This window comes from Oryctolagus cuniculus, chromosome 1 (genome assembly GCF_051225735.1).
Source record: "Oryctolagus cuniculus isolate XC-2025 breed Fujian yellow rabbit chromosome 1, ASM5122573v1, whole genome shotgun sequence".
NCBI classification, from domain to species: Eukaryota; Metazoa; Chordata; class Mammalia; order Lagomorpha; family Leporidae; genus Oryctolagus; species Oryctolagus cuniculus.
In genome coordinates this window covers 30,346,746-30,364,658 of record NC_142867.1, presented here as the reverse complement: position 1 = coordinate 30,364,658, position 17,913 = coordinate 30,346,746, and positions in this window count along the sequence as shown.

Sequence of the window (17,913 nt, the reverse complement as noted above, 5' to 3'; positions counted from 1 at the left end):
TTTCTCTCTCTGTCTCATATGTCTTTTTTAATTGTCTTTTTTCCCCTCCACAATCTTCTCTGTGTCTTTGGTGTCCTGTAATTTCATTATGATGTCTTCAGACATGAGGGAGTCTCCAAAAAGTTCATGGAAAAATGAAAAAACTCTACATAGGTTTTAAAAAACTTTTTTGCAGCAAAAATAAATGTATATGGGCTGGCACTGCAGCTCACTAGGCTAATCCTCCACCTTGCGGCGCCTGCACACCAGGTTCTAGTCCCGGTTGGGGTGCCGGATTCTGTCCCGGTTGCTCCTCTTCCAGTCCAGCTCTCTGCTGTGGCCCGGGAGGGCAATGGAGGATGGCCCAGGTGCTTGGGCCCTGCACCCACATGGGAGACCAGGAGGAAGCACCTGGCTCCTGGCTTCGGATCTGCGCAGCGCGTCGGCCACAACGCTTTGGTCGTAGCGGCCACTTGTGGGGTGAACCAACGGAAAAAGGAAGACCTTTCTCTCTGTCTCTCTCTCTCTCACTGACTAACTCTGCCTGTCAATAAATAAATAAATAAATAAATGTATATTTGCATTCTATTTTTTCCCTCAAATCTTCCAAGACATCATATGGATTTATCTGTTGTTGGGTTTTTTTTTTTTTTGGTAGGAAAATTATATCTCATAAATCTAAGAATTCATTTTTGTTGTTGTTGTTTCAATGTAGGCAAATTCTTAGTCATTATTTCTTCAATTATTTTCTCTTATTCTCTCCCTTACTTCTAAGACTATCATTGGGCATATACTATATCATATTTCTATTCTCGATGGCCCAACCTTTCTCATATTTTCTTATTTTTTTAAAGATTTATTTACTTAATTGAAAGGCAGAGTTACAGAGAGGCAGAAGCAGAGAGAGAGAGAAGTCAGTCTTCTATCTGCTGGTTCACTCCCCAGGTGGCCGCAATGGCTGGAACTGGGCCAATCTGAAGCCAGAAACCAGGACACGATTCCAGGTCTCCCACATGGGTGCAGGGGCCCAAGGACTTGGGCCATCCTCTGCTGCTTTCCCAGGCCATAGCAGAGAGCTGGATCAGAAATGGCACAGCTGGGACTCGAACCGGCATTCATATGGGATGCTGGCACTGCAGGCGATGGCTTTACCTACTACATCACAGCACTGGCCCCTCTTGTGTTTTCCACTTCTGTATCTTCTGTGCTGCTCTCTGGGTACTCAGATCTCTCTTGCATTTCACTAGTTTCTCTCCAAGCATCCAAACTGCTGTTAAATTCATCACTAAAGTTTTGCTTTCTTTTGCTTGTCTGTTTAAATTCCATGACTTTATTCCCAAAAGTCCTACTGTGTTCTTAGCAATTTTCTCAATTTTCTTATCTTGTCTTCTTCCTTCCTCAACTGATGACTTTTTTAAACTACTCAATCATTTAAAAGTATACATGTGTGACGGGTTGATGTGTGTTCAGTTTCCAATTTCAGCTCTCTGCTCACTCTAGCTTCTTGCTAATGCTGACCCTGGGAGGCAACAGTGATGGGAGACTCGGATTGAGTTCCCAGCCCTTGGTTTCAGCCATGGCCACTGAAGGCACTGGGGAGTGAAACTCTGTCTCTATCTCCCTTCCTCCCTCCCTTTCAAATAGAAACAGTTTTTAAGGTGTGCATCTGATTACTCTAGTATCTGAGGTCCAGGCATGGTCTAACCTTGTGTGTATGTGTCCTTTTGTACAGAAATTACAGAACTTTAAATATGGGATGCTGGCACTGCAGGCAGCAGCTCTACCCATTAGGCCACAACGCTGGTCCCAGGGATATGATTATATTAAAATGATTTGTTACTTACCAAATTCAAAGTTAACTAGACATCTTGGGAGCAGGCATTTGGTGCAGCAGTTTAGACACCTTCATCCATATCAGAGTCTCTGCCATCAAGTCCTTGCTCCACTTTCTGATCCAGCTTCCCACTAACACTCACCCTGGGAAGGAGCAGATGGTGACTCAAGTCCCTGCCACCACACGGGAGACCCAGACGGAGTTCTCAGCTCCTGACTTCAGCCCAGCCCAGCCCCAGCTGTGGCTGGTGTTTGGGGAGTGAACCAGTGGATGGGGACATCTCTCCCTCTCTCCTGCTCTCTCTCCCACTTTTGGAGTAATAACTATTATTAAAAAAAAAAAAAAAAAAACAAAGTTAACTAAGCATCCTCTTTCATTTGGTTTGGCTTGGCTTGGCTTGGCTCTGCTTTCTTAAATATGGCAACCTGACTCATGGAGGTTTTGTATTTTGTGACTGAGGATTATAAACTCGTGCTCAGGCAGGATTTTATCAGTGAGATTCCCTTTTGTTTAGGTTGAAGATACTTTCCAAGATGGTTTCATTTCCTTGTGTCAGACACCTCAGGGATAAAGCCAGAACTGGCTCATTTTTATATTAATCATTTTGTCTGGATGTTGAAGGCCTAGCAGGTAGGGTAAATATAAATAACAAATGAGCGAGGAGAGGAGGAATCTTCCTGGAGATTTTTGTTTTACCCCAACTAGAGTTCAGCCCAAGACAAGCAATCTCCTCTCACATCTCCCTTTGCTGGAAGGATAGAGTTTTCCTTTGAGAGTCCTGATGCTATGGGGGGGTCTTGGAAACTCCAACGTTCCCTCCAGCTGGAGCACATTAAACCGGATCTGCTTACTCAGACCAGACACACACACACAAATATCAGGGTGTCCCAGGTGTCAGTTCACACTTATCACTCTGCTTTTGGTTCTCTTTGTTTTGGACCCCTGGGGATTTTCCTTACATTTTTGTGAGCCCAGCTATGCATTTAAAAAGATGTTTGTTATATTTTATAAAACATTTATAGATGTTTTACAGAGACGAGGTTTTTTGGGTCATGTCTTCCGCCTTATTGCTAGAAACAAAGTCCACCTGAGCGCCTTCTAAGGCCTGTGATCAAATCCTGCTTGCAATAAGCTGGCCCTCACCTGAGGATTAGGTGCCCTATTTGGTTATTCAGAGAGATTTCCCCACAGTGGAGACATTTACTTTAATAGGATTTGACCTGAAGTAATCCGTGAAACAAGTGACCCCAGAGTCAATAACAAATTCTGTTCTGTATGCCAGCAGCAAGTTGAAGATATCAGCCTGGAAAATGATTAAAAGGAATGAAAAAAGGGAAAGGTGAGAAAGCAGAGGAAAGGGGAGGGATGGTTAGAAATCATCACACGTGGTGGAGAGGCAAAGGGGCAGCCTTTGCCTCCACTGCCCTTCAGTCAGCATCGGAACCAGCAAAACGATGCCATGTCGCAGAGAAAAGAGCCGGTGCCCCTGCAGGTTACACGTAGGATTAAAGAAAGGTCAAGTAACTCCAGGGAAAATTGCTTTTCATTTACAGACAGCTTCCTGCCTCCGCCACAGCTCCCAACTCTGCAAAGTGCAGCCGTCCCCACTTGATCCTTGGCTCCTGGACACCGAAGGCCACACTCTGCCAACCTTTCAAAGAAAACAAAGCCCTTGCCATCATCTGCGAATCTCAACTTTGCATTTCCAGAGGCAGAACATTGGGTTTCATCATTTAATGATTATTAGCAAAATCAAAAATGCTAATGAAAGAAGAGGTTAAGTATCTTTGACTTCTGAAGGCATTAAGCTAATAAAAGATGTCCAAAAAGTCGCTACACATCTCTCCTGTCATCCACCTGTTTGTAGCTGGAACCCATCCAAGCTCTCCCTTTAATATCCCACTTATGATCCAACTCCACATAAAGTGTGTGTCTTATCTGATACCATGATCCTGGATGCATGACTCATGCCATAAAAATTATTGTAATGACTCCAGACTTAGCCATTCAAAAATTGACACTCCATGTGAAGTCCTGTTGGATTCTTTTCAAGTGCTTACTCATGATCCAGGTATGTGCTACATGTATGGATAGTTATGTTGGTTAGACTGTTGACATACTTCCAGCTCAGTTGATAAACATCCACTGCCCTGAGTCTCGAGTGTACCTATCCCACTTTCCCAACCGTTCCAGCCTCCTTCCTGAAAAAAAAAATCCTCTGTACTTTCCTATGATCCAGCAACTAACGGGTTAATACCTGGCACAGTGCTAACACCTGACCAGTGCCCCAGGACTAAGACCAATAAATAAGCTCTGATTTCTCCTTATATAATTTGAACAGCAACCACTGGTATACACTATCCTAGTCCTTATCTTTGATTTCCTTGCGTTATTCAAAACCTTCATTTATTTGGCAAACTGACATTATTGCATCTATTCATGGCACAAACATTTCCTGGCTGCTTGCTTTGGGTCGGGCACTGGGTTGGGTGGCAGCAATAGGTCAGTTACCTGGAGAGATGTGGTTTCTGATCTTCTGGAGAGCCCCGGAGCGGAGCTAGACATTAAGCAGATCATCACTGTAATAACTGCGATGACAGGCAAACCCATGTCCCTGTGAGAGTGCTAACAGGGGACCACCTGATGTTGCAGGCTGAAGGATGTGGCATTTAAGCAGAGACCAGAGCAGTGAGCAGAAGTCAGCCAGTATAGAGCGGGGAAGGAAGGAGTGGAGAACATGTCAATCAGCATGTTTGAGAGACCAAGGGAAGGAGCTTACTGTTGAGAAATTCAAGAATGCCGGTGTGATTGGCAAATGTGGTCTGGGGAGGGGTGGGGAATTGCAGAATTTATGGCTGTAGAGGTAAGCAGGTGCCTACTAAGAGCCAAGCACAGAAGGCAGGATACGGATAGCACAGGGCCCCGGTTCCTTAGGAAAGCACTGAGCATGCTGAGAAAGGGCTGGATTCTACAGGAAGGCTTTCTGGGTTCAAAGCCTGGCTCCTCCATTTTTCTGGCTCTGTGACCTTGGGCAAGTTCTGGTTTCCTAGTCAGAAAATAGGGATAGTAGGACCTACTTGTTCATGAATTCACACATGTGATGCATGTAGAACAATAGCTAGCACAACGAAGGACTCAGTGCATGTTAGAAATTGATCGATAGGGCACAGAAGGGAATGGCAGCACAGACAGATTGAGTGGCTTCTTTCATACCCATTTTCACCAAATTCAAAGGGGTTAAATAGTAAAATATGGTGTTTATTAATCCCATTCCTAGGCACCAACATGGTCTGTGCTGCTGTCACCTCCACCGTTCTACAGAAGCTCACTTCTAGGCCTCCCTCCCATGACCCATTCCAAAGGTCTGCGGGAGCTTGATACTGACTCTTCCCTGCATCAGACTTTTAGGAGAGTTTTCAAAAGAAAAGCCACAGAAGCCTGCTGTTACAGGGAAATCATCCAGATAGTGTCGAAGAAAGGAGGCCATCATCTACAGAGCTGTTAAACAGGAAAAAAAGCAACAAAAAGGAAAGAATGAAACCAGATAAAACTACCTTTCCAAAATTGATCACAATGCGACTGGAAGAAAAAGAAATTCAAGCTAGAAAGGCACACCAAGGCCCAGCAGTAGGTGCTGACAGGTTTACAAAAGACTTCTCATGGGAGCTTAGTCAGAGTCCTGAAGAAATCCACAGGGCCCTAGGAGGAAACAAATCGTCCTGTGATGCCACCCCAAAATTACAGACCCCTGGGGATTCGGTGGTGCTGTCATCAAAGCCATCATGGCACTGCTCACCCCGGGCAGGAATGGGAGAAAATGTAGGTGAATAGGGCTGATTAAATCCGTAAGTCTTTCCCTGGAGAATACACGTGGCGATCACTCTGTCAAGTGCCCTCCAGTGAACTCAATGAACATTGGGATTATTCAAGCTAAAAGCATGGAACTCTTCCCTTCAGCTCATTATTTTGTGCACCCTGGGGGGCTTTGGGTTTTTTTTCTTCCCATAAATCTCTGCTGTTGTCACATTCTGTAAAAGACCATGCACGTGAAGTTTAGTTGGCATGACCATGCCCTTTGTAGAAAGGCACCACAACACATTTCCCACCAGAGTGGCCAAGAAGGCAGGGTGGACGTTTGTCATGGTTATGGCCATCCAGCATCCATTTCTTGAAGAACATCTAATTTGCTTTGGGAAATTACCCAGTTGTGGCTAATTTTGTTGAGTCTCAAATCTAATTGTCCCCAGACACATAGTGAGACTGAATGTGATCTAAAGTCTGTCAAATGGATTCTCCCTCTTAGCACTTTGCTTCTTAACTATTTATTCCAGCTGCTTAGAAAGTTGGGGGTGTGTGGAGGTTGGGGGTTTCCTGCCACCAGAAGTTTCTACAGCTATTGTCTGTTCCAAGCTTAACTTCAAACTTCCTTTCAAGCCTAAGAGTTCCCTCATTTCCTACCATTTGCGAGTTTGTTTCTGTTGCTTGCAATTGAAGACTCTGACTGAAGAAATCATTCAAACAATGAAAATCTTCGAGTGGATATGGTGTCTGGAAAGACTGTTCCATGACAACTGGCATTTTCCCTAATGAAGTGTCACAGGGCTGAGACTTCAGGGTCAGGAGAGGCAGAGTATTTGCTTTTCCTCATCAGCTTCTTTGGGTAGCAGCCTTTGACCCGCCTGGGAGCCCTGTGCTCAGCTGGCCCCGGGGCAGTGGAAGGGGAGGTTTGGTGGCACAGTGGGTTCTCTTGCACCAAGTAGTGAGCTGGTGAATGCTTACCATTTGGCCCTGGGGCAGGAGGAAGGGGAGGCACTGGCTTGAAATGTCTGCCAGTTTTCATGGCCAGGTTCCAGCTCAGGAGTGATGTAACTGCAGAATTGGGAAAAGGTACACACACACATTCCCCCGAGCCAGTCTAAGCCAGCACTAGCACACCACTGCCTTCTACTCCTGGCAATTATACAAGAAAGATTCTGGATAATAAAGCTTAATCTTTACCAAACACTTCACCTAGTGCCAGGAGCCATTTTAGGCACTTTACATATAGTCTCTCATTTAATTTATTCATGATGTCCATGGCAAAGGCAATCCTTTTTCTTTAACCTTTTCTTTTTTTTGTAAAGACTTATTTATTTGAAGGGGGAAGGTTAGAAAGATGAAAAAGAGAGAAAGAGAAAATGAGAGAGAGAGACAGAGAGAAAGAGAGAGAAAGCTTCCATCTGCTGGTTCATTCCTCAAATGGCTGCAATGACAGGGGCCAGCCCAGGATGAAGCCAGGAGTCCAGAACTTCAACTAGGTCTCCAACGTGGATGGCAGGGCCCCAAATACTCGGGCTACCCTCCATGGCTTTCCCAGGCACATTATCAGGGAGCTCTATTTGAAGCAGAGCAGCTGGAACTAGAACCAGCGGTCTAATGTGGGCTGCTGGCATCGCAGGTAGCCGCTTAGCTCCCTGTGCCACAACACCTGCCCAAAGAGACAATTCTTGAGCTTATTATATGTATTAGGAAACTGAAATAAAAAGAAAATAAGAACTTGTTCAAAACCCTGAGGCTTGGAAGTTGAGGTGCCACGATTAGATTCCCGGTGAATGACTCTAGGGGCATCTTGCTGGGCCACAGCAATGTGTGGTGGGCACAATTGAGTTATAAAAGGCTTCTGCCTTCTAGAACACAGGGAATGGCATCAGATCCAAACATTCTGGCAGAAATGACAGTGACAAAGTTCCTGGGTAAACTCAACACAGGTGTTTTCCACTGGATTTTTCTTCTCCATACGTATATTGCGATGATCTGTATCCTATGTACCATCAGAAGGATGGAAGGTAGATTGAAATAGTAATATCTAGTAATTATTGAGTACTCACTATAACCCCTTTACATTTGGTCTCATCTTCACAGCAAGCTTGTAGAGACAGCAGCTGTTCTGCCTATTTTGCAGATAAGGAAATGAAGGCTCTTTAAAAGTTGATTTACCAAAGCCCACGTAACTGATAAGTCACCAAAGTAAGGCAGATTGTTTTGAATTCTCTTCCTTGATGGGGAGAGAGGCACAGAGAGGTTAAGCAACTTGCCCCTTGTGACACAGCTAATCAAGGCTGACAACATCCCAACCCACCTGCTATGAAAGCCCAACATCTTTACACCATGCCCAGTGACTTCTTCCTCTAAGAACTTGTGCTAACACAGCTGGAAGTGATTTTCCTAGAAAGTTCTGGAACTCAGGAAGATGACTTTGTCAAGTGGCCATTGAGGGGTCGGCTGCAATTCCATGCCTCAGAAGGCTCTCTTCTAACCTCTTGCCATTTGCTCATAATCTGTGTAGTCAACATTTTTCTCTCTGAAAAGCTCAGTGAAGATCAGCGGCAGGTTAAAAGTAACAGCACAAGAATAATGAGTTTGATTTCTAAACAGTGGTTCCTTCTGATCTTTTGCGGCTTCCCTTTGGGGACTGGGCTGAAGGGAGGGGTACATCATCAGGGTGCAGGATTCTCCTTGTGTGTGATGTGAGAGTCGGCTTTTGCCGGATGCATACAGGACCCAACCTGACGGCCTTGACAGGTGTGATGTGGATGAGGTATTCCCGTTATTGGTGATAATGAGACTTTTCAGTGTCTGTCAGTTATGGAACAATTGATGTCATCAAGTGACTGGCAGCTTCCCAGCTAACCTACCGCTCAGAGACAGGGCTGCTGCAACATGGAATGCTTTGAGGAAGTCATTGATGCTGGTTTGGGAAGGGTTAACACACTCCAACATGCCTGCTTAGTGCTTCCACAGAGAGAGGAGGGGGTGTACTGGGGGTGGGATATGTGTCACATTCAGACACACATCCACAGCAAAACAGTGGAGAACCCATTTTAAACCGTGTTGCTCCCTGTTCTGGCTTGCATACTAATAACCCTGGGATTACTTTCCCCGGCTCTTGCAATCTGTCACCTGTACTGGGGAGGAAAGGCAGGCATCAGGGAGACTAAATGACTGAGTAGCATTCTCTTGATTTTATGAAACTGCCTAGGAGGTCCTTGACCTAATTAGGAGACATGATGGTGGGGTGGGTCCTGCAGGAACAACTCAGAATTCCCCTTCTCAACAGCCCTTCTACTCCAAATGCTACACACAGAAGAACCCATCCTCAAAATACTCAACATAGACTTATGATATGATTGTCAACCCCACATCTGGGTAAATATCCAAAAAGAACTGGAAGCAGAGACTTGAACAGATATTTGCATTTTTCACGATAGGAAAAAGTGGAAACCACCCAAATGTCCACCAACAAATGAATGGATAAATGTGGTTTATGTCTACAATAGACCATCATTCTTTTTTTTTTTTTTTTTTTTTTTTGACAGGTAGAGTCATAGACAGTAAGAGAGAGAGAGAGACAGAGAGAAAGGTCTTCCTTCCGTTGGTTCACTCCCCAAGTGGCTGCTATGGCCTGCACTGTGCCGATCCGAAGCCAGGAGCCAGGTGCTTCCTCCTGGTCTCCCATGGGGTGCAGGGCCCAAGCACTTGGGCCATCCTCTACTGTTCTCCCAAGCCACAGCAGAGAGCTGGACTGGAAGAAGAGCAACCGGGACTGGAACCCTGTGCTCATATAGGATGCCGGCCCTGCAGGCAGAAGATAGTGAGCCACAGCGCCGGCCCCTAGACCATCATTCTTAAATGGAACTCTTAAAGAGGAATGAATTTCTGACACAAGCTCCAACATAGGTTAACACTGAAGACGTTAAACTAAGTGAAGGCAATAAGTCAGACAGAGAATGACAAATACAAGTTGAGTGTCCCTTATCTGAAGTGCTTAAGCCCAGAAGTGTTTCAGATTTGGGATTTCTTCAGATTTTGGAATGTTTACATATACAGAATGAGATATCTTGGGAATGGGACCCAAGTCTAACCACAAAATGAATTTATGCTTCAAGTATATACACTTGATTTATGTAGCCGGAGGTAACTTTATACACGATTATTCATGATGTAGAATTTTTCCATGTGTGGTATCACGTCTATTTGAAAAGTTTGGAATTTTGGTGCATTTTATATTGGGGGTATTATGTGATGCTACTTATATGAGGTGCCTACAAGCAGTCGAATTCATAGAGACAGAAAGCAGGATGGTGGTTGCCATGGGTTAGGGGGAGGACATAGAAGTCATTATTTAATGAGTACAGAATTTCAGTTTGGGATGATGAAAAAGTTCTGGAGAAGGATGCTGCTGACTGCACAACAAAGTGACTTCACTTAATGCCACTGAACTGTACAGTTAACAATGGTTAAAATGGTAAATGTCATGTATATTTCATATACTTTAAAAAAAGGATACCTAGCAGTGTGCATGTGGTCAACTTTTTTTTTTTTTTTTTTGACAGGCAGAGTGGACAGTGAGAGAGAGAGACAGAGAGAAAGATCTTCCTTTTGCCGTTGGTTCACCCTCCAATGGCCGCCGCAGCCAGCACACCGCGCTGATCCGATGGCGGGAGCCAGGTGATTCTCCTGGTCTCCCATGGGGTGCAGGGCCCAAGCACTTGGGCCATCCTCCACTGCACTCCCGGGCCACAGCAGAGAGCTGGCCTGGAAGAGGGGCAACCGGGTCAGAATCTGGTGCCCCGACCAGGACTAGAACCCAGTGTGCCGGCGCCACAAGGCGGAGGATTAGCCTAGTGAGCCACGGCGCCGACCGTGGTCAACGTTTTTATAAAGCATGAGCCAAACATAAGAGTGCTTGGGTATTCACTGCTATCATCTATAACGTGTTCTACAAATGTTAGCTAAATGTGCAAACTGACTTCTGTTATTCTTCATGGTGATAGCATCAGCTTCCTTTGACACAGGAGGCAATGGAAGTTCAGAGAAAAAAGTTGCCCAGATTCCACGGAAGTGATAGAGGGAAGACTTAAACCTTGACCTTCCTGTCATCAACTGCAGTGTAAATCCCGTGCCCCACAGTGGCTGACAAGGTGTCCTCTTTTCAGAGTATTTGTAGGCCAGACAATCAGATGGAGCTGGATTGACCTGCTCTCAGAAACGGGCAGTCCAAGCTCAAGAATAGTTTAGTATTCATCCGAGGAAGTGAAACTGAAATTCCTAGAACTAAAATATGCAGTCTGTTGTTATCAATGGAGAGACCTGGAGAATTTCCCTAATAAATGTACAACTCTGTCAGATGTGGCTTTGGTTGGCTTATAGAATTAGACTCACTGGGCCTGTGTTGTGGAGTAGTAAGTTAAGCATATGCCTGCAGCACCAGCATCCCGGATGGGCTCCGGTTCGTGTCCCTGTTGCTCCTCTTCCGATCCACTCTCTGCTATGGCCTGGGAAAGTAGTGGTAGACGGCCCAAGTGCTTAGGCCCCTGCACCTGCCTTGAAGACCCGGAAGAAGCTCCTGGCTTCAGATCAGCTCAGCTCCAGCAGTTGAGTCTACTTGGGGAGTGAACCGGCCAGTTAAAGACCTTTCTCTGTTTCTCCCTCTCTCTGTCTGTTACTCTGTCTCTCAAATAAATAAATAAATCTAAAAAGAAAGAAAGAAACAGACTCACAGCATCCACTCACAGCAGGCCACTGTGGTCAGGACAGTCGGGCTGCCACTGCATTGGCAATAACCACAGGCCCTGGCTGTTCTTCCAAACTCAGTTGGAATAACAGACTGACTTACCCCTGGCCAGGTCCCTCTCTTGGTTTGACAAAAGCAATGATGTGTCATTCTCACCGAATTCTTCTTAAAGGCCTGAAGATCTTCAGGAAGTGTATTTTTCCCATGTTTGATGCTACCCTCAATGCTTTTATTAGGAAGTGCATTATAGTCTAAGCCACGTAGTTCAGCATAGTGGTAAAGATCATGTGCTTGGGGTGGAGAAGGGGACAGATGGGGGAGGGTGGGGAGGGTCTTACAAAATCCTGGGCACAAGGGCCTGTGCTTTGGTGCAGTGAGTTAAGCTACTGTTTGCAACACCAGCACCCCATATCAGAGCACTTGTTCCAGTCCCTGCTGCTCTGCTTCCAATCCAGTTGCACCTGAGAAGTCACAGGAAGATGATCCAAACACCGGGCTCCTGCCACCCACATGGGAGACCCAGATGGAGTTCCTGGCTCCTGGCTTTGACCTGGCTCAGCACTGACTATTTGGGGAGTGCATCAGCAGAGGGAAGCTCTCTCTCTCACACACACACATTTAAATCCTGGGCATAAATCCTGGCTCTGCCCTTTACTGACTATATGACCTTGGGCAAGTAACTTCACTTTGCCTCAGTTTCTCCATCTGTGATCTGAGGGACAAGAATAGCACATATTCCATAGGATCACTGTGAGATCTAACTGTGCTAATGAACAAAACTGTTCAATGTGGCACACGGCTTAAAGTAAACATGAAATGCTTATTAGCCACTATTATTAATTTCTTTGAATATACTGATACATCTCTTTTCCCAAATCCCAGTGATATGGAAAAGCTCTAATATGGGTTATCTTTAAAATGCACCCACTACTATTTCAGGAGAGGGAGAGGGAGGGACTGAGAGGTGAGAAAAGGTGGCTTTGAACCAAGTATAAGCATCTCACATTCTCCTCTGGTACCAATTACTGTGATAAATTGAAGGTGACAAGTTATTTTATGACATAAATGCAAATCAGCATTCACTTCACTGTTATTTTCCAATGCCCTGGCACTTTAATGGTCCCCATAAGTTTGCCTCACTTGCAGCAAGTATCAGTATGTTCACAGTCAGCCAGAGAATTTATTTTTAGGTGGGGAGTGCAATGAACTGAGCCCACCGGCTGACTTAGAAAAATGATCACATTCCAATCCACAAATTATTCACCAGGCTAGTTAGCGTTTGAGCTTTTGTTGGTGAAATAACACAATAAATAAAGATATGTCAAAAGGGCTCATTTCCACCTGCCAGATTTGACTTGCTAAATATTAGGCATTCACACATTTGTGGAGGCTGTGAGTTTATGTGTGTTTATCAGAAAAACAAAAACCTCTCCCAAAATGTAGCCGTCCCTGCAAGTGACAAGTTGAGACCGTCCACTCCTTAACCCAATGCTGTTGGGGAAAGAGCCTGGCTTCCTGTCTGTTGAGCAGTAAAGCTGCTGTACACCTGTAACTCCAATGCCAGGGACTTCAACATGAATGGGCACAGAAAGGAGGAGACATTGCACTATTTTCTCACTTTCCATCACTGAAGTCAATTTCTGGTCCTGCCAAGTTCCACGGGCCTGTTATCCCTTCCCCTTTGATGTTGATGGCAGGAAGAAAGCAAAAAGAAATAAAAAGAAAAAAAAAACAGAAAAAAAAACAAAAACAAAAGCCAAAGAGCAGTTGTCCCTGTAAATAGGACTGTACCTCCCTACCTGCTGCTCTCCTACATGTCTGCATTAATAGAATGTGGGAACGGTTAAATCCATGGGCTAATTAATTAAAATTACAACTTCAGAGAGATAACCCCTAATTGTTAAAGGTGCTTTTATTAGGACATAAAGCTAATCACAGAATTAAGTCATTAAAAGTCATAATAAGGAAACTGGTACACAAAATGACACCTTGATCCCCAATGTCACCCCTCCTTTGCTGAATGGCTGCATTCGCTCATTTGTTTATTATCTAAATATTTAGCAAGCATCTCCTATCCTGTTCCTGCCAGTGAGCCACCAAGAGAAAGGTCTCACATTTTGAGGACAGGTGGGTTTTTTTTTTTTAATTTGTCCACTTCATCCTTAGAATTATTATTTTCATATGTGAGTGTGTGTGTGTGTGTGTGCGGTTTGCACTCTGAGATGCAATCAGCGTGTAAGGGCCGGGAAGGCCAAGGCAAATAGGCGGTAAGGAACATTTTTATGCACACTGCAGAACAAGGAGAGTTTCTATCAACACCTTTCCTTAAGTGCATTGCATTAGGCATTCCGTCTGACAAGTTGCCACTTGGAGAAAAGTCTTACTCCTTCCCCCACCCTCCAACTTGGAACTTGACATTGCTTCACATCAAATGTTTAATTTCCCACTGTTAGAAATAAAGTGGTATGTAAAACATGCGTTGCCATGGATGCAAAACCCAACAGCGCATATAGAAGTTCCTGAAACCAGTAATGGGATCTGCCCAAGTACCCAGGTGCTGAATAAGGCAAGGGAGGAACTGACCTTCCCAAAGACATTTCCAGTGGGACGTTTTTCTATTGCAATCAAGCAATAGTCTACTTGCCAGTGCCTAACTCTGGTTTCTGCTCAGAGAGAAAGTTCCTGATCCATTCCTCTGCCTCTGCTGTCAAGAAAGTAATTTTCTTCTCGATGAAATGTGTCTGGGGTTCACATCCTTGTCTGGAGGTGTCTCTGAAAGTTACTGAGCAATGTTGTGATCCCTGGAGGACGAAAGCAAGAAAACGTCTTTCGTACACAACACATAAGTGTTCCAAGAAATATCTCCTAGAGCCAGACACACGCTCAACTCTACATGCCAGGTATATGCAGATGCCCAATAGAAATGCATTCACATCTTCATGAAAGACTGTGCCAGGGTGTTCCTAGCAGCTGTACTCACAACAGCACTCAACTGGAGATTGCCCAGATATCCAAGATACAAGGCAATCCAGATACAATGCAATGCCATATCCAGTAATACAAGGCATTGCCAGGTCATGGAATAAAAGCACAATGAGGATGGATGAACCCTAATCACACACAACATGAATGTATCTCACATGCAGTGTTGGGGGAAAAAACCCAGACCCCAAAGGGACCTGCCGACTGATTCTGCTTACCCTCAGCTTCAGAGTGGGCAACACTAATTTTGCAGTCAGGACAGTGACTGGCTTTAGGGACGATGGAAGAATCCTGATGGGCAGCAGATACAAGGAAGGGTTTCTGCAAATGCTAATGATCTTCTGCTGTTTTGACTTGGGGATGGTTTTGTCTACTTTTCTGATTTTGGACAAAATCTGATATATTTTTGCTGGTATATTTCACAATTAAAAATAAAAACCTTCAAGCTGGTCTTGGAGCATGCAAGCACAGCTCTCTTGATTCTGTTTTATTTTATTTTTAAAAAAGATTTATTTATTTGTTTCAAAGAGTTACAGAGAGAGAGAGAGAGAGAGAGAGAGAGAATATCTTCCATCTGCTGGTTCACTCCACAAATGGCCACAATGGCCAGGGCTGCGTCAGGCTGAAGCCAGAAGCCAGGAGCCAGGAGCTTCTTTCAGGTCTCCCACATGGGTACAGGGGCCCAAGTACTTGAACCATCCTCCACTGCTTTCCCAGGTGAATTAGCAGGGAGCTGGATGGGAAGTGGAGCAGCCAGGACTAAAAATGCCACTCATATGGGATGACTGTATCACAGGATGTGGCTCTATCTGCTATGCCACAACGATGATCCCTTGATTCTGTTTTAGACTGCAGATTCCTCACAGTCATTGTGCAAAAGACTAAGCGGCAAATCAAGGCAGCAGGTGCAGGGCAGGAGCAAGATAAGCCTTTTTGCTACCGCCCAAAGGAAGCTCCTCAGTCCCGACCAGAAGTCAGGCTCCGGGACTGCCCCAGATTCCCGAAGATGAGCATTCTTTTGGAGGCCAAAAGTACAGACATTCTGGTGGATATCACCTTTCCTTATGTATTTTTTAAATTATTAACTATGAAAGGCTCCTCTGCTCACCATACATACCAATGCTTTTATATCTGTGAAATACAGAGATGCCTGTTGATGACAAGAAAGCTTGTGTCCACTTAAGTGGCAGAATTTTTTTCCTATTTAGTGGTATAAAAGATAATTGTGTATCTTAGATTTTTTACCATCTTATTTGAAACATAGGAACACAGAGAGATAAACAGGGAGAGATCTCCCATTTGCTAGTTCACCCTCCAAATGCCCACAGAGGCCAGGGCTGGGCCAGGCACTCAGCTACAACATACTGGTATCCCAAATGGTGGCTTAACTGCTATGCTACACACTCACCTTAGTCTTAGATTTGATAGAAGTATAGTGAGTACGCATTGTATGTATCTGAGGTTTTGTGTTTTGTGGTTTTGGTTATCAAAAGATATTCAATGAAAAATTCTAGAAACAAACAATTCCTGTCTTAAGTTGCTTATCTGAGTAGCATAATGAAGTCTTGCACCACACCTCTCCATCTATTTCAGAACATGAATCATCCCTTTGTACACTGTATCCGCACCATATATGCTCCCCGCACTTTAGTCACTTAGTACCCACCTCAGTTATCAGATGGCCTGCAGTGATACTGCAATGCTTTTCACATAACCCTTATTTTACTTAATATCCTCAAATACAACTGTAGTGATGCTGGCAACTGGGATATGCCAAAGAACCTCTGTAGAGTGATTCCTTTAAGCGAAAAACTGTACATGGTGTGTGTGTGTGTGTGTGTGTGTGTGTTTACATGTATATGTATATATGTACATATATATATATATAATGTACAGGGGACAACAGTATCTGCAGGATTCAGTCCTATCTGCAGTTTCAGACATCCACTGCGATCTAGGAACATCTCTTTATTGATAAGGAGACACTACTGTATATCTGCTGCAGCTGCAAGACGTTTTATCTGTGCCCTCTCCATCTACGAGGGACAAGCCAGGCATGAGATTTCCTGGGAGTTTCCTTCCTGTGGGGTCTCAGGTTCAGCACTGGCCCACAGTGGAAAGCAGGACAGGAGAAGCCATTTTTCTCTTGAGCCAGTTGCAAGCAGACACATGGGCAGGTGTGAGAGCTGCAGTGGCTTCCAGGAAGGAGCTGCTTCTTTGAGATGCAGGATGAGACAGTCAGGGGCAGCTTCTCTGACTTGCTCCTCCAGCTATGCTCCTAATTCTGGTTTTGTAAAACTGTAATTCCATGTATTACATGCATTCAAACATGGAATACTTTGAGGGGCTTTTGTTTTCCTTACTAAATCCTGACATAGAGCAATATGCTCCTCCTATACACACACACACACACACACACACACAATTCTGTTCTGGGGCCTGATGTTCAGACTTTCAATGGTTCTTTGAGGCTGTTGCTAAACACTGGGTCTCACCTGTGGAGCTAGCTTCCACAGCAGGCCATAGGGTTCCCACAATCCAATCTCTGTTTTTTTCCTCTGATTTTAGCCCATATTAGTCATCCCTTGCTCACTGAGCTCCAGCCAAACATGACCATATGTTTTAAGTTGGTTGACCTTCCTCATTCTACAGTAACACTAACAACTTCAATGAGCTCTTCTTCTTACCTGGGACCCTCTTGCTCCTCAATACACTCCCCCTCCATCACCTAACATTCACTTTGAAGGCCTTCCTTCCTTTCTTCCTTCTTAATTGGAAAGGCACACACATACAGAGGCAAAAAGATATCTTCCATCTGATAGTTCACTCCTCAAATGCCTGAAGCTTTTGGTCAGGCTGGGAGCTTACTCCAGGTCATTTGAGGGTGTCAGTGACCCAACTACTTAAAGCCATCATCTACTGCCTCCTAGGGTGTGCAGTAGCAGGAAGCTGGAATCAGAAATGGAGCTGGAATTTGAAACCAAGCATTTCAATATGAGAGTGAGCTTCCCCATTGGTGTCTTAACTCTTAAACCAAATGCCCACCATGTGAAGGTATTAATTAACCAGTGAATTCATCAGGTAGGTATTTTTTGATCTTCCAGAATGCATTAAAGCCCTGCTATATATCCCCATTATGCCCTACAGTGTTCCTTTCTTACTTATTATTTCTGATCCACAACTCCCTTTAGACTGTAAGGTCCACGGAGGTAGACACCAGGCCGAAAGAGCATTCTCATGTGTCCAAGATACCCAGTACCTCCCCAGGACACACAGGGCACTCTACAAGTATCTGGGGAATAATTCATATTCCAAGTACTCTCTTCATGGGTAAATAATGTGTTTCTCTCATGATAGATGGAACCCAGTTTTATAAAAAGTGGAATTGACAGGAGAGTGGAAGTGAAAATTAATATACATTTTGGATTCTTTGTGTGCACTGCACATGGTGCCAAGCACTTTGCCAACATTATCATCATTTAATCCTCACAAGAACACTAAAAGGTGGATGCTATTAATATCTCAATTTCACAAATGAAGGAAGAGACTCAGAGAGGTTAAGTAA